This window comes from Vanessa cardui, chromosome 14 (assembly GCF_905220365.1).
Source record: "Vanessa cardui chromosome 14, ilVanCard2.1, whole genome shotgun sequence".
Taxonomy (NCBI): domain Eukaryota; kingdom Metazoa; phylum Arthropoda; class Insecta; order Lepidoptera; family Nymphalidae; genus Vanessa; species Vanessa cardui.
The window spans coordinates 570,886-577,126 of record NC_061136.1 but is presented as its reverse complement, the minus strand read 5'-3'; positions in this window follow the sequence as shown (position 1 = coordinate 577,126).

Below are 6,241 nucleotides of genomic sequence, written 5' to 3'. Positions count from 1 at the left end.
AATCGTGCGTGAACTTATGTTCCTGCTACTTTAATGCTCCACTTACTTTCACTTCCGATGTACTAGAATCCCTATTAGCACTTAGTGTTTTTGTAAATATTAAGTACTTTATATAGAACACGAGAAACCATTGATTGGTGATTTACTGCTTGTCTATTTAAAGAACCATAACGACTATAACTATGTGCTGTTACTCGACTGCATTGAGTTAGTAGCTTTTTTCTAGGGCAATGTATACGATTCTCCAACAGAACTTCAGAAAGTATTCATAACGCTGTCGTTGCCAAATCAAAAAATATGTTAAAGAACACTTATACGCGAAAGGTTACTACACAATTAGTGAGTTTATGATTGATAGCACACGTTGGGAATAAAACGGTCACCTCCTGACTGAATAAAAATATTATTAATAATCAATATATGTAAATAATAAATTTCACAAATAGAACCTCTGAGTTTCTTCCGCCGGTTCTTTTCTGTGTATTTTCTTTTCCGAAACATAGTGTTTGATTTGACTATAAGTAAGTGTAAAGTATTTTGAGTTTGAGTGTATTATCATGTTCCAATACTAAAATAATGGAATTGTCTACACTGTATAAAAATATGCAAATAACCTTATGCTTGATAATCAGCGTACAAACACAGACAAAAAGAACTACTATTAGAAAATGCCTTCAACAGATTATTATATTATACGTCTTGTTTGCATCGAGACGTCAATGTATCTTCGTATCATAACCGAGGGTTATTGACCTTTAAAGCGTTTTCCTGTGATGGTAATTTGTATTTCGAATTTCACTTTTGCTTTGTAGATTTTTATGTAATTTTCATGGAGCACTTACGTAAATTTACGCTTCTTGTACTGTTTTCGGAATATTCGTTCTCTTTTTGAAATTTATTTGCTAGAAATAAAAGGATAAGAGCTAATTTATAAAGGATGTTCACTTTTTTATTTCTTGTAATTTTGAAGATCATATAATACGATATTTTTTTTGAAATCGTTCTTTATTCAAAAAAATATTCCGTTAAAGTTTAAATGAAAATATTGGACAGCGAATCTTATAGAAAACAGATTCCACTTACAACGTGCTATGATTATTTTTTACTGACGATTCTGAATTGAAACCCGGATAAGTCCTAATTTCTCAATAATTTATTTCCGTCTACAATTTATCTCGGATGAAAGGAAACATCTTCAGAACATACCGTGGACAAAAACGTACCACATGTATTTACCAATTGACAGCTTAGCAGATAGGTACCCCTCAAAAACGCGACACAAGTTAACCCATCTGATCTTTTACAGGCTCTTATTTTACATTAAAGCTAGGAACTCGATATTAAATAAAAGACATCAACATTGAATATACATTCAATATCATTACAATATTTATTTAAAATTCAATTTACAATTTACTCTTTCAATGAATTCATTGAACCACAGTTCCTCAAACTTTGCGTCGAAGATATCCATTTTGGTTCATCGAACTTTCAAATAAATACAACTTTAGATTGAAAACGTGGTTATTTCGTTATGCTGAAGTTATTTCCTCCGTGTTGACATAATAGGAAGAATAATTAAGGGGAGTATAATTAAGTTTACAGGAAATATATGCGGTTTGATACAGAACGATATTTTTTGACGTACATATTGGGCAAGCATATTTCTTTTTACTTTTCGTATAATATAATATTTTTATACTAAGTCATATTATACCGTTAAAGTTTTCAGTCACTAATATTCTCATAGCTTCACTTTTATTTTATACACACATTTAATTTCCTTTAATTTAATTTTTCAACAAATATAACTTATTATATTAAAATACTATAATCCTACATTACACATACACGAAAATGTTTAAAGTCTTATACATTTTAATTTCCTTCTAAGTAATTTAAGAAATCGTATAAATACACATAACCGATTTTAAAGGGTGTTTTATATTATTTTGTGTCATTAAAATCAAATAAGCTGTATATTTAAAAATCGCCTATCACCTTAGTAACCTATAAAATTATCATTGTTTCTCTACTATATTATGTGTAAGGGTTGATTCCTACAATAAGCTAAGCTGAGAAGAAAAGTTAATAATGCCAGTTAAGGGGTGGTAACTCCGGAGAGGGCTAAAATAACCAAACCCGTCGAGTGCTGAATATACGCTGATTTATTGCGTTTACCAAGAATGCTTTCATGACGTTTTGTATGACAACGCTGTACTGTGAAAGTAAAACGTAACAGCCTGTAAATTACCCACTGCTGGGCTAAGGCCTCCTCTTCCATTAAGAGGAGGGTTTGGAACATATTCCACCACGCTGTTCAAATGCGGGTTAGTGGAATGCACGTGTGGCAGAATTCCGATGAAATTAGACACATGCAGGTTTCCTCACGATGTTTTCCTTCACCACGAGAACGAGATGAATTATAAACACAAATTAAGCACATATACATAGTGGTACTTGCCTGGGCTTGAACCCGAAATCATCGGTTAAGATGCACGCGTTCTAACCACTGGGCCATCTCAGCTCATGCTGTATTAGCTAAATTAAATTAAAATATTGGCTTATAATTATAAATGTATGCGATGACTCGTTCATTATGAACCGCATCGCATCGCGTTGTTTTAAATATCATAACGAACATAGAGCCAGACAGCAAGAAGCGATTTTGTTTTATTGTATGTAGTGATAAATTGAAGTAAGTATATTTTTATGAAACACATGAATGGGAAATATTGATGAGTGCTAAAGTGGTCATATCATACAATAAGTGTATGATCGTAAACAGTTGGTTAAGAGACGCTAAAATTAATGGTCAATAATGCAACGGTCCGCCCCGTCGGTAATTTATGGCAAGTTTTTTGGGTTTATGACGATTTTATGATGCTCGGGGAAACAAACAGCTTTGACTCATGATTTCCTTATTTTAATGATTTTATATATTAACGCTGATTTTTGTCTCAGTGATTATACGATAGCTGCACATAGAAAATCAGTTATGTTTCTTGAAGAGCTCAAGCCATAGATGTGCAGAAAAAAAACCGGCCAAGAGCGTGTCGGAGACGCACACGAAAGGGTTCCGTAGTCATAAGATGAGCCACAAGATGGATATTTAGCAATCTCTATTTCTACCCTGGCCCACTTCTGTACGTAGGTATGTAACATTCCTACTTATTTTCATAGTTTGTAGGTAGTTATTTCCGTACATTACCATTTAGTTAGGGCAACTGCACGTCATAAGTTGGTCGAGTTGTATAAAAATAACCACGTTTAATACAGAGTCTTAAAATACTTAATTGTAATAGTATTTCAAAAGTTAAGAGGGGGGGGGGGCGCTCTAATTTTAACCTTGTATTAGTATATCTAGAGACTGGGGGGTTTGATCCACATGGTTTCAAGGCAATTTTTGTTGTATTTAAAGATACCTTTTAAACGCTACCCCACACGATGGAGTAAGTCGATTTTTTTTCGAATTATCTTTTCGTTGTATGGGAGGGGCGGTAAAAAATATCATTTTTCGATAATTTTAAAAATCAATTTTTGGATTATCAGTATACATCTCTCCACCATTTTTCGTGGCAATCGGTGCAGAAACGGCGGAGAACGAGCTAGGACAGAGAGACGGACAGACAGACGGATAGACGGACAGATACGACGAAACTATAAGGATTCTTAGTAGACTACGGAACACTAATAAAGAGGATTATTGATTATAATTTACTCAATTGTTGCAAATTGACAAAGATTTAATATTAAAGAGCGACAGAATGTCACTGGCTGATTAAATAGCGGCACTATGGCTACTTAAGAAAAAAAAATAGTTTGTTTTATTAAAAAAAATAGTTGGTTTCGAAATTCCTAAAATATTATGAATAAAACGAAGTTTTGCGGGACATTGACATGTAATAACAAAAGTTTGAGTTATTTTACTATATCTCTGTGAACTAGTGTAACCTTCCAAGATTGGTGGTGCATTGGTGATGTATGTAATTGGTGAATATTTCTTTCAGCGCCAATGTTATTAGATTGTGGTGACGGCATACCATCAAGGGGCAAATTTGCTGTTCCAACCAATAAAACAACAGTGTCCTTAAAATATAAAGTTAGATCAGCTATATATAGTCCCTACCCTTATCAGTTGATTTTCCAAACCCAAATGCATGTTTTATTTAATTATAGAAATAACAACATTAAGGTTGGTTAAACTTTTGACTTTAAGAGGACCTCGGAAAAACTATCCTACACGCATTAAGCTTGATCCGAAATATAATAATATACCCTCAAATCATATTAATACTAGTTGTATATTATTTTGCTGCTTATGAACCCTTTCAACGGTTGCCAGATTCTGTTTACTATTTTAAAAATAGAAAATATTTTTATAGGATTATAAAGCCTCCGTAAAACGGATAAACAGAGGGGCAAATAAATTAAACAAGGAGTGGGTATCTAGAAGCAAATTGTAATTTCAGTAGTGACGTAGTTAAAGGTTCGTTGACTCGACGTTGTGCCCGCATCAATGACGTAGGGATACCAACCTTCAGAAAATCCTGAAACCGTTTGTAACATGTTATGGCCAATACACGAGTTACTTCCTCCTCAGAAATTTGGACAAATTTAAGCATCAATTAACAAATAAATACTCTATGATATATAGATAAGGTGAAGTTTTCACTGTCTTGTTAATTTTGTTAAAGTATTTAAATCTACAAATATGACAGTTTAATTCCTTACGGTAATATTGGTCCCGTTAGAGCCACAGATCTAAATATTTCCAGAAAGCGCATTCCAACACTTTAAATTATCAGTTTTTATTAACACATATGTTCTATTTTAAAATTGTTTGCTGTCTTTATTCTCATATCAGTCAATCTTACGCACGAAAAGACATGTCATAAGCACAAGCGTCGCTCATACTAATCTACGTCAATAATTATGTGATAATGAATGATGAACAATAGTGAATGGATTCTATAAATAAAAGCCGTGTCTAATTTGATTTGTGTTCATAGTATACAGTATTCAGTAAGTATCTTTATTTCGGACATATCAGCGGAACTTACACTATGTATTAGAGAATATAATTTCATTTAATGCGTTAATTTACTAAATTATTTGTCATATGTAAATCTTTGATGCAAAAATATATATTTCTGCTACCTTTATCGGAGCAACCACCATGTTTATTTATTATTCTTTTTCGTCCTTCACGTCGTCGAAAATATTTCTACATTGTCAACGCCTAAATTGATTTAATTTAATTTGAGAAAATCTACATAAAATCCCAGAATCATGGTCACCACAATCATACGCGACTCATATTGTTAGCGTTGAACAAACACATGGAACAGTGTCCTATAACTGTTATTTATGTTACGCAATAACTCAGTCACATCTCCTCAATTGCTCTATTTATTCGCAAATGTTTACTTTAGTCTCTATTTGGCTATCGACATCGGAGAAATCGACTGGAAAATCTTCGTGACAAATGATTTATTTCTAATTGCGGTCTTTCGTTTGCTCATTTTGAAAATTATTTCAATATTTTTTTTCATATCATCATCACAGTTCTATTAACAAAATATTCATTTAATTGAATAATATAATTGGCGAAATAAATAGCTACTACATTTACTCTTATTTTTCTTAGAAATAACATTTTAAACCGGTGGTCGTATTAATTAATAACTCTTTTAAGACTTCTTTCTACTCTAACATTACATAGGAGTATAATAATTTCTTTGTATGTTAGGGGTTACATACGGAACGAATAATACAATTCTAAATATGTATTTACAGTAAGCTACATTATTCCTGAGTGCTACAGGGTATAATCAATTGCACGAGTTCGAATCAGGTGCAGGATACTAGTAAAATATTCTTTTGATATTGAATTGATTATTTTATTGAAAAATTTGCACCTCTATTTTCATCAGATTTCTACGTAATCTTGTACAACATCTTGTGCATTTTATGTAAGAATAATTCAGATACATATCATTTTCAACCGACTTCAAAAAGGAGGAGGTTATCAATTCGTCTGTATTTTTTTTTTTTTATGTTTGTTACCTCATAACTTTTTACTGGGTGGATCGATTTTGATAATTTTTTTAATATATCTGATGTTCATTTTTTCTAGTTTAGATTGCAATTAAAATAAAAAGGGATCGAAATGGTATTACCATTATACCTTATGAAATATTCTACCGCTAAACTAAAGTAGGCAGTATTGTTGTGTTCC